Consider the following 14668-nt stretch of genomic DNA (forward strand, 5'->3'; position numbering starts at 1 on the left):
GTGCATAGTGTTATCTGGGGATCTTGTTGTAATGCATTCTGACTGAGGAGGTCTAAGGCAGAGCCTGAAATTCTAGATGTATGAAGCTCCCAGATGCTGCTGCTGCGGTTGCTGCTGCTGATCTGTGGACCACGTTTTGAGTAGCAAGGTTATAGGTAATAGCTACTTTAAACAGCTTGTTGTGTATTTGGACTTTAGTATTTATATTTAAACTGTCTGGCCCTTCCCGTATATTTTCACTGTCAACTGAAGAGGTTAAAAGTTTACTTGTTAAAAAATACGTTTATTGGACAGCTTAATCTGGGCTGAGGAATTTTGGGGAATGCAAGATGAAAAGATATTCCCTGTTCTTAGAGAGTGACATTTTACTGAGGAGCAGACTTGTAAATAGGCAATGATAAAGGTATATGCAGGGAGTAGTGAGAACATGGAGAAAAGTTGTGCCTCACCTGCTTGGAAGAATCAGGAGCTGCAACCCCACACGGTAGGTAGAGATCCAAGTTATACCACCCAGTATGCTTAGCATCGACTTTCACCCCAGCTTGCCAGACAAACAAGAACATTCCTTTTTCTGACTCATTTCTTCAGTCCAAATGTCCCTACCCACTCATAACTCACACGGTTTGAGTCTACAGGGATTTCTAGCTCCTCTCTTTCTCCAGAAAACAGAATTTTATAAGTCGGATTTCACCATCACAATGGTTACTCTCACTTATATTGGAATTGAATTTAAAAAGGAAATTGAATAGTACCAGTTTTATTATTTCAGTACATATTTCAGTCATTAGTCATGAGAAAACATGCAAAAGCCTTGATACTATCTCACATTTGATCCGTAAAATAAGAAAGGAATATTGAGTCCCACAGATGCAGGAAGCACTGGGATACAGTGAAGTCACACTTCTCGGGCAGCATGTTCTTGACTTTTGTTGCTTTTTCACTTTGTGAAATAATCTCATTCAGCAAATGAGAAAAAGGAAAGAGGAGGACTTCACTTGTGGGATAGCATCTCATTAATTGTCTAACTGTAAAATACTATATCAACATAAGAGAAAATCCTTGCTAGTTTTGAAATTACCTTACTGGCTTCTCGGATTAAAAAAACAACAACAAAAACAAAATTCAAAAATAAATAGCACCAAGATGGGGAACATATCCACGAGCTAACCAGTTGATTACCTGATTATTAGAAATTATACAATTCATTCAGCTTCATAAGCAAGATGTTATTATTCAAATATACCCATAGCACTTATGACTGGTTTTTCCTCATTTGTGGTTAAATTCAATATTTCACTAAAAATCATTATGTGACTTCTATAACATTCATTTAACGGAGTCATTTAACTGTCAAGAGCTCCCGTCAAAGTAATTGTTCCAAAAAGCTTCAAAATATGAAGAGCTTTTTGCTGTTCAGCTGAGTTTAACTTGAATTACTTTTTTTAATGAAAGGTAAAATAGCACAAAATTAGCAGCAAAAAGATGTTCATTTACAAGAAGCACAGTGGCCTGGTGTTCAGTTAAATTGAATTTTCAACCATGTTTTTGACCCGCAAAGGCATCCTTCCCTGTCTTTTTAATAATGAAAGGATTTTCTCTCTTCCACCACTGCAGTCAGGAGCAGCAGAGCTAACATGGATGTCTTACAGACATTTAATGTACTGTGGTCATAATTAAACTAAAGGATTCTTAGGGGAGAATTGGCCCTCAGTTGAATTCTTCTCTTCCCTAATGTGCGTGGAATGAACAAGATGATTGGGAAATAACTATTTTCACACTTACTACATTGTTACAAGAAGCTCTATTGCTGATCTCAGGAACAAGCTTCACTGCCCACCAGTCAGTTTTACAGAATGTTCTTGCTAGGACAGGGATACATTTCAGCTCCACATGGCCTTAAAATCTCTTCTAACTTTTCCTAGAAAAAAGAAAGCTATAGCTTTTTGGCCATCCTGTTTTATGGTGCGAGGTGTAGGCTTCACTTTTAGTGGAGACTGTGGAGTGTCAAAATTCAGATACAAACACAGATCTGGAGGAAGGGAAGGCAAGCATTTCATAACACGCTGTTCACCTCATTACTTAGAGAGGACGCAAGTCAGAAATTCTTATCAAGATTTGCCTTATGCTCAACCAGATTTCTTTCTTTCTTAATGTCTTTGAGTTTTATAAAATTAAGAAAATGCGGTAGTTGAAAATATCTTAAATGAAGTTTCCAACTTACTTTAAAAATAAAACATCCTTTGCAGTTCTAGTCCCTTTATTTTAACTCCCCAGAATAACTCTATGCTATATTCTCCTTTCCTTGGGAACAGACAGTATATTAAGTTGTTACAATTGCTGATTATTGCTAAGGTAGACTGGAGCCATCTCTGAATCTGACAAATACTGTTTTTCATCTACAGGAGTTATTTGGGGAAGAAATTGGCATACTAAAGTAATTACAGAAAGTTGGTGGTATTTATATCAATGATAGATTTGAAGAACAGCCAGTCAATTGATTAAGGCAATAGCTGTTTATATAGACTTCCTAAAGGACATAGTAATTTTAGAAACTTCAAAAATACTCATTTTAGCAAGGTATGGTGGTACATGCCCAGCTGTTTGGGAGGCTGAGGCAGGAGGATTGCTACACTCAATAAATCGAATCCAGCCTGGGCAACATACCAAAACTCTGTCCTTTTTTTTTAAAAAAAAATACTCATTTGAAACTTAAAAAATACTCACTTTAGAAATGATACTCTTAAATATTAACTTAATAAGAACATATTTGAAAGAAGTTTTGCTGTTATTTTTACATCAGAAGAGGTAAACGGAAATCCTTTAAGTAAGTTATCTTTGTAATTCCATAAAACACTGATTTGAATATACCCTTTTATAAAGTAAGGAAAACGGAGTCCCAGGTCCTTTTCTTGACCTAACTAGCTGTATGATCTTGAGCAAATCATTTTATCTCTTTGGAGTTTGAACTCTACATCTATAAAATAATGTAATTATAATCGACTACAGAAATAATTGGAGCTTTAATATCCTAATTTTATTATATTTTATCTGAGAGTCTGCAGCATTAGAGTATAAAAGATAACATCTGTACAGTGGCCCAGGCCAACACCTTGCTTAGTAGGTGTTCAATAAATCCTAGTTAAAGGTACATTTTTAGGGATGATGCAGAGTGGAGAGGCACGTTAGCATTATGGAACTAGTTCTCTCCCAGCTACTCTGTCCAAGTCACCATTATCTGTGGTCTCTACCAGTACAGCAGGCTCCTGTTTTCCCCACTCATGGCACTGCTTGGTCAGAGCCCTCCAGGGACTTCCTGTCTCACCCAGACAGAAGTCCACAGTCTCTAACCTGGCCAGCAAGGTCCTCCATGGCTGAACTCCTCACCCCGATTCTCTCCGCCTCTGACTTCCTCTGCTACCACCCTCTGCCTGATGCTGTCTGCTCAGCCGCCCGCCCTCCTTCCTCTCCTATCCAGCACACACCTACACCAGGGCCTGGGGACTCTATTGTCCCTCTGAGTGGGCTTCCCATTGCCCCAGGCATCCAGGTCCCTCGCTCTCACTTTCTTTAGGTCTGCACTCAAAAACATGTTTTCATATGACAGGCTACTCTGACCTCCCTATATAAAAATAACACCTTGTTCTCCGCATTCTCTAAACTTTTACTCTGCTTTATTCTTCCTTAGGCACTTATCACCCCTGACATTATATTTTTATGGTAGGTTGTCCACAGCTGTTCCTGCTTTCTGCCTTGTATTATATTGCTTGGCACATGCAGATGTTTAATAAGTAAGGGTAACTGGAATTTATACAGCTTGTACTCCATTCCAGGCACTATCTCAAAACAGCACTACGAAGAACTGTTCTTTTTCCCTATTTACAGATGGACAAACTGAGGTACAGAAAAGTCAGGTAACTTGAAAAAGGTTCACACAGATAAGAACTAGCTGATCTGGGAGGAAGTTAACTGAGTAAGCAACTAAAGGAAGTAAAGAGATAAAAGTCCTGGGTCTAATATAGTTGAAAAAATACACTTTATATATTTTTTAAAAGATTAGAAACAAATGGTACTCACTTTGACATCTGCTGTTTAGAGAATTCTTCTTTATAAACACTTCCTAGAAACCCCAAATCAGATGGTAGGAAGATAAATTTTAAACATATTTCTGCATTTTCACCTCTCTAAAGGATACTTTTCCATCTCCAGAAGATATTTCAATTGTATCTTCCCAGAGAGTTGACCTTTTTAACTCAGATAACTTCAGAAACCAGAAAAGTTGCATTTTCTAAGAAATTCCTCTTAAATGTCCTGAATATTCACCGTCCAGACAGAATCACGATTGTATAATTGATTCAGGAATTAGTACATTTTAATGAGAGATCTATAATAAAGAAGACAAACATAATTTTGTGAAAATGATACAAAAAAGCAGAGAATATTTCTGGCATTTGTTATGTCTGCATTATCACTGGGACATTCTGTGTTACCTTGGGCATCATTCTTAAATCTATGGTATATAGCTGCTTTAGCGTATGTGGTTAACTGTATGTGGTTAATTCTCAGCTTTATGTATTTACATTAAAAGTTTACAGTCTTATCTTAAGCAATAGGCAATTTTAATATGCACTGTATAATTTTTAAAACTAAGTAACCTAAATTCCTAAGAGCCATCTTATTAAAATGATCTAGATGAGCTTCAGGAATTATTTGATGATACAATACAGTTATTGACTAACCTTTTAAAAGTATAAGGATATTCAGGAAAATTAGAAAATGTTAATTTGAAAAAAAGTCCTTCACTTATCAATTTGATGTGTTTCAAAATCTTATGTGCAGGTGAGTTATTTAGAGCTTAGAATATAGTTTTTCATAGAAGTGCAGGTTTTCTGTAATATGGAGAATCTGCTTAGTCATAATATTGATGAAAAGCTATATATTTCAGTGAAAAATTGTAGAAAACAGCATCTAGAAAAGTTGCTCAATAAATATTTATTGCATGGATAAATGCCATAATAAACCACATATGGCCAAAAAAATTTATTTTTAAAATTTCTAATTTTTTTAAGAAAAGCAGGTAAATTATAGGGCACAAGTTTTACTGCACCCTCTGCAGCAGTTCCCTAGTTTTTTAGTACTGAAAAAAATCATATGCTAGGAATACATAACATCAAAGCAAAGAGTGGAACATGGGTTTTTGTTGTTGTTGTTGTTTATTAAAAAGCACAGACTCTGGTAAGTGTGGCTTTGAGTCCAAAAGCTCTTTCTGTGGTCTTACTAGCTGTGTGAACTTGGGCAGTTTACTTAATCTCACTGAGCTTCACTTCCTTCATCTGTAAAATGGGTGTAATAATCCCAACTCTTTTCTGATTTTTGAGTCTCAATTGATGAAGTATTTTTTTAAGGAACAAGTTGACTGCCAAAATGATAACTTCAGTAACCCAAGTCCAAAACGTTTCTCATTCCTTGTTAAGGCAGCTTGAATATCCCAGACTGATATTTTAGTTCAGTAAAAAATTTCATAAATGCTTAAAGATTAAATTTTAAGACCATTTCCTGTATTCTTAAGGAGCATTATGCTAGGATTACTATGCCTAAGGAATTCTTCATTCCTCTTGATGTCTGGTTTTTCAATGGCTTACTTTAGTAATCTACATTAAGAACTGTTTTGCTCTGGACAGTTCACACCAATCACCTTTTTTGCATAGTTTTTCTTACTGAAATAGAAGAGTTTCAAGATGGCACAATTATCAAAGCAGGAGGTAATCTTTTTCACTGTTCATTGTCTTTTATTCTTGCAGGGAAATGACCTGTAATTACAATGTACTTGCTTACAATGAACAACTCAATATTTGCTTCAGTGTGTGTGGGCATTTTACTTTTGTTATTGAAAAATGTTTTTGATTACTAAAGTTTTATTTTAGCATTGTTTACTGTAGCATCAACTTTACTAAGATTGAAGAGGTTTATAACTGAAATGTTCTGTAGGATTGTGGTCAAATACTAGCGCACCTCCTCCAGTGTTTCAGATATGTGTACTAGCACATGGTGTTTTAAGACACACTTGCATTAATACAGAAGAGTGGAAGGACAGTGTTGGGAAACTGACAAATGTGAACATTTTCTAAAATGGAAAAGAATGAATATGGCACAAAAATCAAATAGTAAGTACCCAGATATAGATTCAGAGTACATCTTAGTCACCAAAAACTGTTTGGTTTTTCTTTTTAAGTTTTGTTTTATTTTGAAAATAGAATGGAACAATTTTTTCTCCACTTGAAAGCTAGCATTTTTTTTAAGGATTATAGCAGGTCTCTATTTGAAAATAGTCCTTCTATTCACTTTGTATACGCCCACAGGTCTTTAGTGAAGCTGCAATAATGCACCTTTTTATTTAAAGAATGAGTTTAGGGAATTGTGTCTGTTTCAAGTTGTCTCTAGTCATTTTTTAGGAAAGCATGAATGGATTTCAAGGGCTCTTAAATGAAGGTTAAATAAAGAACATGAAGGAGGATATTTCGGGACTTGTGGAAATTATTCTGTTAATTGTAATTTCCTCTTATGAAAACAGTTGTTTACAGCCAGGTGCCTTCTTAACCTTCCAAACAAGCATGTGCAGCATCAACTCAGGTGCTGTTGGAGCTAGACCTGTACCTCTGCCTTCTGGTAGCAACTTCACCCAGTACACTTCACATTGTTTGAGTGAAATCAAAGGTAGAGGAGGCAATTAATAGGAACACAGGATATTGAAAAGTATTTTTAATTTTTTGGCAATATCATTTGATCAAGTAGCATGGATTTTAAAAGGAAATGCATGCCATTTAAGTGACAGAAGGATTAGTATAGTTTAACTACTGTTTAAAAGAGAACTGAATGCCAGGTTTGTGAAAAAGGAAAGTGGAGCAAATATCACTGCTTAATAGATTTTGACATTGGGACCATTTTGAAAGTTTGCAAAGGGAGCCTTAAAAGCTAGTGAATAATTGGGACTTGATGAAAATTCACGGTATAAAGCCATAAGAAACTGAAGATTCCTAAGTGCCCTCCCCATTGTCTGAATTTTTCAAAGGCTGTGACACTCAGATAAGAAGTTCAAAACCAAAATAATTTTTATTTGTACTCCTTTTAAGAATTCAGAATGCTATTATGAGACAGAAGAAGCATGTAGAGTTTTGACCTCCTCAGGGAAAAAGAGGAATTATGACACCTTTTGCTTCCTTTACCCCAGCGAGACCAAATGCTGAAATGGAAACAAAATAAAGGATTGTTCTTTTTATCCCTAAATGTCAAAAGTGGCTGCATCTCCTAAAGAATAATGCACCTGATTAATTGTGTAATTTCACAGGGAAGCAGTAATTCTCAGCCTTATAAACACGTAATGTACTAAGTTGGTTTCAGAGTTAACTGAAACAGTTTAATGAGCTGCTGCATCACGTGTATGTACAGTGTTATATAGAGCAGATGCCAGGAAAAAAGGAAATAACACACCAGCGACACTTGGAATAACAGTGTTTATACTTCATTGACTTTGGGTTGTCAGCATGCTATTCTCTGTGTTTCCCTTAGCAACTTATTAAGGCAACTGAATTTCAGTGTGATGATGTCTGAGTGTCATTTCTTGTAAATTACACAAGCATGCACACACCAAATGCATAGTCAATCTTTGGGGAAAAATAATACTTTCTAGAATAGACGACCAACATATTATCCGCAAGATATACACACAGAGTGAAAGGTTACTCTCTGAACCTCATGCATGCTGGAAGAACAGCATTTGGGTCTTTCATCAGAAGAAATACTGTTTCTACAGACTTTCCCACTCATCTATTCTTGCTCTGTTTTCACCGAATGGTCGTGTAACTCTTGGTTTGAAAGTTGTCATACAGCCTCACAGCAGACTTATATTATCTACAGAGTTCTTTATGAGGAAATATAAATCATCACAAATGAGACTTTTCACAGACAGAGATATGTAGAAATTTGTGTCAGTGCTTTGCTGGCTTGCTAAAAAATATCTCTAGGCTCCGAAGCTCTCACAACTCATCCTTGCTCCCTACCCTTTTGGGAAGCAATTCTCACAACTTGAGATTTATGGTCCAGAGAGCTGATAGTGGCTATAAAGTTTTCTGTTTTCTCTTTTCTTTAATATTAATGCAGAGAACAAGGCATTATCATTCATTATTTTAGTTCATGAGTATCGTATGGGCTTGAAATACGGTTTCTGGGGATATGGCTTACCTCTGTTTAATAGGGGAAATATGTGGACTTTGGCAACAAGCTTCTTTTCCATCAAATACTTTAAGTCAGATTGTATAAAATACACATTGGGAACAAAACTTTAATATATATGCTATATACAAGTTTCGTTTTAAAGTTTAAAGCTTCACAAAAAATTAATTCATTCTGAGCCTCAAAAGTAAAATATTATGAATTGGAGAACAGCCAGCTAGTCTATTATTATTGGAAATTGGAATGATAATATCTCTTCATTTTACTATTTTTAGAGATGTACAATATTTCCAACTAGCTTTATCTACATTAATGTTAGCTAAGTTTTAGTTTTTAGTTAGCATTCCCTTTTGCATGTAAACCCATAAAAACAAATAACGTGTGTTTTGAATCATTTTTAAGAAGAATGTATATTGTTTTGAACTTAAACTTGCCTAGTTTTTAGTACTTCCAATATCAGGCTTTGAATGTAAATTTGCTTTGCTTGATTTTTTTTTTTTACAGACATTTTTAAAAGTTCATTTTCTCCTACAGTAAATTGTTACAAAATCTGACTAATATCTGAATTGATCAGGTTTTACTGTATGTTTTGCTTTAACAGTTTCAGTTGGTCCTCAACCTTGATTTCAGAAGTACTTGCTTCATCTTAAGTGGAATTTTTAAGGGACAAATCTAAGTAAGCAAGGAGAGTAAATTAGAGGCTAAATGTGAACAGGCAAATTTTCACTTTTAATATGTTGCTTAAAGGTCTTACTATATAAAATGGGGGCAGTTCAGTTCAGTCGGTTTTGAAGTAATATGATGAATATTGTAGGGATTTAAATGTAGTTTAGTTCAGCCTTTTGCTAAAGGTTTGCTCATGCTTTGACTCATAACTCCTCCCATAACACTTGTTCTGATAGTTGTAATTAGAGGGATTTAGCATATATTTCACATACTATGTGGCAGGCACTGTATCCAGCACTTTATCTGTTTTAAACTGTTGAATACTCATCTGTGAGGCCAGTACTATCATTATCTATTGTATAGATTAGGAAACTGAGGCTCCGAGAGGTTAATTGACTTACCACTTACCTGAGATCATGTAGTTAGTACTGGAGTCAGGATTTGAACCCATGCAGTTTGACCCCAAGCCTAGAGTCTTAATTCACTTATTTCATCATAAATACTGTAAAAGAAGTTAAAAGGAGACCAAGATTTCAAGCATCATTGGCAAGTCATTATCTAAGTTCTACCTTCACCTTGGAACTTAGGCAGACCCTGTTCTAAAGATAGCTAATTTGAAATATGTAGGGAAATATCATGTCAAGTTCTTCCTGAAATTCACATACTAGGAAGTAAATGGGTTTTTAGAACAAAGCAGAGCACTGTTGAATGGTTTGGGGTCAGACATGATGACAAAATGAAATGTGTCATTCACCATTCCTACTTCAATTGTGATGTAGGCATTTAATGATTAGCAAGAGTATTGAAAGTATATGCCTCCTCAGTGCCCTGAGTCATTTTTCAGAGGTTAAATTTCATTAACAGAATCGATTGCACAGTGTAGGCTTTGGTGGATATATTGCAAAGCCTAGTGAACAACTGTCTCAACATTGCAGCTTGTTAACATGATGTGCCATGCCGGGGATTGCCTTACCTTATCTAGCCTTAAGCAGCACAGCAGCCGCAAATTATTGTTTCACTTATTGTAATTAGTTATACTTGCTGTTGCTGTTGTTGTTATTTAAAATCCACCAGTTTTTCACAGACTTGCAGTTACCATACATCTTTGCACAGGAAAGATGAGTACAGCTTCTATAAGAGAAGGACACATTGAAAATGTGTAACATTTGAAATCCTTTCGAATGAAGTACAGGAATTGTAGCAGCCATATGCAGCACCCAGATTTTACACAGAGGGGGTCTTGGCACTGGTTCATAAGGGTGATTGCCAGAGTCAAGGAGACCACCCAGCAACCCTCCAAAAAACAAGCTTCACACAGTTCATGTGGATTTCTTCTCTTACCGGCCTCTCCTCTCCTGATAAGGAATCAGCAGCATAAACTCAGGTATCAATGAAAAGACAGGTCTGGATAAAATGGAAAGTATTTGGAAAATAAAAACTGGATAGATTGGGTCAGATTATGGAAGGCCTTTAATTCTGGTCTGAAGAGTTTTGAATATATGTAACAGGCAATAGGGAGTAGTAGTATGTTCTTAAAGAGGAAACTGATTTGAGGCTTATCATATAAATACGTTGAAATCATTTGTTTTGTGGTTGGTGCTTGCTGGGTATATATTAATAGCTAGCATATAGTAAGCTCTTATCCATTCCATATGTTTGTATATATTACCTCATCCATACTTTATCACAAGCAACTGTTAGGCATTGTTATTGTTCCCATTTTATAGATGAGAAAAACTGAAATGCAAAGAGGTCAAATCACTTCTTTAGTATCACACTGTTCATGTGCGGTTGAGTCCAGATTTGAGCAAAGGCATTCTGACTTCGAAGTTCATGCTCTTAGCTCTTATCCACGTGTGAAAAGCAATGTTCAAAAATGTATTCTATAAATAGTGCTGGTACTTAATGCAGAAATGATTCTAATCTCAGAGATATTAATATCCTTAACTTGAGTTTCTTTTTGATTGACTTTAGTTCCTTTTCCATAGGTGTAGAGATTTTTGCATAGGTTTTTATGATATTTATATTAAGTGGAATTTCTAAATCAATAACATTTGCTAGATTAGTTTAATCAAATAGCAGAATTTCTGACCTTTAGTTACAATGTGTTAGCTTATTATATAGTACATTTTAGAAGATTTATTGTGGCAATTTTGTGAAATATTTATACTCAAAATGCTATAAAAGCCATTTATTAAACTCTACTTGAGCCTGTTGGTACTTGTGCATCATTATATTTGTAGAAAATCTACAGTGGCTATAAAAGGACACACTTCAGTATTACATATTATTTTCTCATTAGTCAAGCAGTTCATCAGTGCTTACTGAGCTATGTTTACCTAGAGGGCCAGTGTAGGCAACACTGTGGAGAAAGTATTCAATATGATCTTTGTCCACTAGGAGCTCACAATCCAGTGTGGCAAAACACATTCATGAAAATAACAGTAAAAAGAGAAATAAAGTGAATTTTAAGATTACTTTCCATAAAAGAGAGATAAGATTGTTTCAGGAGGAAGGGATCAGTTAAAGATGTAGTAACATATTGATTTGAGGGACAAGGTGGAATTTAAGTCTCAGGGCTTAAGACGCTATCCCAAATTTAGTGATCTACCTGCAGATGGTAGGTGAAAAGGCAGATTCTTGGATCCCACTTTCATGAAGTTTGATTCATTCAATTTTATGAGGTTGCAATGTAGGCATCTATTTTTAATAAGTCCTCTAGCTGTTTTTCCAGCAAGTGGTAACACATTTAAGGAACATTGGCTTAAAGTAGGAATGGATGGGTCTGAATGCAAGACTTGAAAGAAGTGGGTACTAGAGGATTTGATTAAGTGGAAGGGTTGTGTCAACAGTACCGTCAGTCTTGAGAAAAGGCAGTCTTTGTGATGTGAATGTTGGTATAATCCAGGGAGCTCTGGTTAAGGAGAGATTAAGACAGTCTAAGATAAACACTAAAATAGACTAAGATTCTGGGAGTCATCTAATTCACAATGGTGATGTGATGCCTCATCAAGTAAATTGTCTCATTGCTTTGCCTATAAATTATACACAATTTGACTTTGCTGATTTAAAGAAAAGCCATAGAACCCTTTAGGGTTTTTATATTTCTTATACAATTAAACAATTTTTTATCATAAAATAAATTTCTTTTTCAAGGTGGTAAGCTGTGTTAGGATAAGAATCAGAAAGCCACATAAAAACAGAAAACAGGCAAGATATCAAGTGATAAGAAATATTCATTTTGGACCAACAGTTTAGAAGAAAAATGTGTACCTGGAGAGAAAGAGAAGAATCATGAATACTTCCTGTAATATTCCATTTATATAACATGAAGTTTTTGGAAGGTACAGTGAAGAAGTCAGTGCCTATTGTCTGCGACCTTTTCTGCTTGTCAGTTTGTTTTGCTCTCCCTGATGTCAGTTAGAGTCTGATGAGAATGGAGTCAATTTGAACAGAGCAATGATTTGGTTATGATTAAAGGTCAACAGTGATCTGTACCTAATCACTATTTACCACTTCTATATTGGGTTAGGCAACAGTCATTTTTTTTAACCATATAATATGCCCTTATTCTTAGAAAATAAATCTGTTATTTCATAGGTTCCTTTTAAAAGCATTTTTAAGTTTAGAAAGATAGATGAGATGAGAACGAGGAGGTCTAGGTCTTGGCTCCACCATTCATTAGGTGTGGCGAGTTAGGCAGGAGACTTCAACCCATGTTTCAAGTTTTCCATATGGAAATGAGTTGAAGTGCTAGTTTAATAAATGGTATTCTTAATACTGATATTTGAAAGGCAATTAGTTACTTTCCTCGTTTCTGTCAAAATTAATGGTAGCTTCCATGACAAATTTTTATGGGTACTTTGAATTATACATTTGCATGTGTCAAAAATAGTTTCTATCATCAACTAGTTTGAAATACACTGGTGGTCAGAAATAGCTCACTGTCATTTACTCACAAAGGCATTTTTCTTACCATCTTTGCAGAATCAAATATGGTCAAAATATATTAATTGAGTTCAAAAGGTATTAGTTCAGTTCACTGTGGTTCATTTAGAGTGTTCTACAGTGATGAAGATGAAGAAATAATCAGTCTACTCACTTAGAGAACCATTTCTGGGTCTCATCCAAATCTGCAGTGGTCAGTTGCATGTGTACAAAATATTTTCAAGGGCTAACTAGAAAATTGCCTGTCTGCTCCTGGTTTTGTGCACCTGGTTTTTTTTCCTATAGTCTCATACCTGAGAAACATGGAGAAATGTTCTTTTTCTAAATTGAAAAATTCAGCTGTAGTCTAAATGAAATGGGATAAATTATCTTTTTCACAATTATCCATTAAAGAGAGAATTAGAATTAATATTAATCACAGATGTTTCATCAAGTTTTATTATCAACCAGATTGACTGCCAAAGTGCTTTCTGGAAGACATTTTCTCTCTCTCCCCCACCTGCTACTGAGAACAAACTATTATGTGTCTTTAGATAAAGATTAGTGATTTTGGCAATTCATTTGAGGAAACTTGTATTTTACTGTACATTCCAAGTCAGTTGAAGGCATCACTGGAAAGCATGGTTTGTCACTTCACTGATAAAATTATACCACTGAGACACAAGATAGAATAATTCTGTCATCAAAAACAGGTTAATCAATAAGTCTCCCAAAGTTAGTATCACCCAATCTATATTTTAAGAATTTTGGCAAGCCTAGTTTATAAATAGAATAAGCAAAATTCTGTGTAATCCTGATATTTTAAGAGCTATTTTTTTACCCATCATAACTAAATTAATATTACTTTTCATTTCTATGTCTACAGTCTGGAATAATTCATTGCCAAATGTATGACCTCTGTAATAATTATGAACATTTGATAATACCCCATCCATTTGCAAAGTACACCACAGATGAGTATTATATTCATTAAGGTTCTCCATTTGTAAACAATATTTATCAACTTCAGCTAACTTAAAAAGACGCAAGTGTGTTGGCTCACACCTGTAATCCTAGTCTTTAGGAGGCCAAGGCGGGAGAGTCGCTTGAGCCCAGGCTGGGCCACAAAGTAAGACCCTATCTGGGAAAAAAATTTAAAAAAAGCCAGGCGTGTTGGCAATGCCTGTACGTCGGTGTGACCCATGATTGCACCACTCCCCTACAGCCTGGGCAACACAGTGAGACCCTGTGTCAAATACCAACAAAGAAAAAGAGATGGACTTTTTCCTCAGAGTTTGGTTATTTTAACTGAAGACCTCTGGATGGACAGCAACCAAAACAGTGCTGGGGATGTCGAATATAACAAGTGGGTAGTCTCATCAAGACTCAGCCATTCGATTTTCTTAGCTCTAACACTTCTCAATTTCTTGTGTCACCCTACTCAGGATTCAAGTTCTTGGGAAAAGGAATTTGATTGGCTTATATGCCTATGCTTTGGAAAGAATAGAGAGTACTTTGACCGACAGCTTCAAGACTACCTGAGATTAGGAAAGAGGAGTTCTTCAGAGTTTTTTTGTTGTTGCTGGTGGTGGTGGTGGTTTGTGTTTTCATCTAAGAAAGTTAGGTAGTGATGCAGAATTAGGCAGAAACAACCACTGGCCAAAACCAGGGTGTATTTCATTGATGAACAGTGCTGTCCAATATGTGGAATGGTTCAAAACAAAGAGAAAGTTTATGCAGTCAATGCTTTAACTGCAACAGGGACAGAGGTCATTTACCATTTATATTTCCTTTTTTTTTTTTTTTTTTTTTTTTTGAGAACTACCAGAAGGGCATATCCTTTAGAGAT

At 35.5% G+C, this 14668-nt stretch overlaps 1 protein-coding gene across 2 annotated transcripts in view; it reads left to right on the forward strand.

Moving 5' to 3' along the window:
- EFNA5 (ephrin A5) overlaps positions 1-14668 on the forward strand; it is a 286969-nt gene that overhangs the window by 238702 nt on the left and 33599 nt on the right. The gene's annotated exons all lie outside the window — the stretch shown is intronic.

The sequence above is a fragment of the Cebus imitator genome, unplaced genomic scaffold, assembly GCF_001604975.1.
Source record: "Cebus imitator isolate Cc_AM_T3 unplaced genomic scaffold, Cebus_imitator-1.0 Scaffold46, whole genome shotgun sequence".
Lineage (NCBI taxonomy): Eukaryota > Metazoa > Chordata > Mammalia > Primates > Cebidae > Cebus > Cebus imitator.